This window comes from Alligator sinensis, unplaced genomic scaffold (assembly GCF_000455745.1).
Source record: "Alligator sinensis unplaced genomic scaffold, ASM45574v1 scaffold599_1, whole genome shotgun sequence".
NCBI classification, from domain to species: domain Eukaryota; kingdom Metazoa; phylum Chordata; order Crocodylia; family Alligatoridae; genus Alligator; species Alligator sinensis.
Genome location: NW_005841968.1, coordinates 3,026,758 through 3,027,459, shown reverse-complemented (window position 1 = coordinate 3,027,459; position 702 = coordinate 3,026,758).

The following is a 702-nucleotide window of genomic DNA, read 5'->3' as shown; positions in this document are numbered from 1 at the left end:
CCTGCCCCGAAGGCCGGGGCTGCCGGCCACAGCCCGCGTGCACACAGACAGGCCCAGCTCGCGCCCGGTGAGGACGGGACCGGGAGCCGGCCCGCACACAGGCATGTGTCCGCTTTACCTCAGTTCAGAGAGTGTGTCTGCCCAGTTACAAACCGGTTCAGCCTAGGCAGGTTAGACTAGTCTGCAAGGGTTGAATCAGTTCAGGCTCCGGCTTTTTGAATGTCTGTCCCTAGCCTAAAGGAGAATGACGTGGTTGCAGTGGTGTTGCGTTTGTTGTCTGAGAGCCCGCTGATGACTACAGCATTTTCCCAGGAACTGGGAGACCTGGATTCAAGCCTTCCTTTGAAGGTCTCCCAGGTGAGTGCCCTTATGTCCAGAGTATGGGTTACTCTTGCAGGATACTCTGATCATATCCAGTTGGACCTGTGTCATGGTGCAGAAAGGTATTCAAGCATTTGGCCAGGCTGAGCAAGAGTAGGACTCTGTCGCCTAGTGGTTAAGGAGGAGAAACCCTTTGACAATTCACGATCATATCTGTGACAATCATTGGATAAAAACATAGAAACAATGGAGACAAGAGCTCACTACCTCAGGTGAGCACTCAAATTGCTAAGCTTGCTTTTGCTCTTTTTCTCCCTCACTCCCAACCTTCTGCCCCAATGAATTTCCAGGTCTTCTCTAAGCTATGACGCAGCTTCAGCA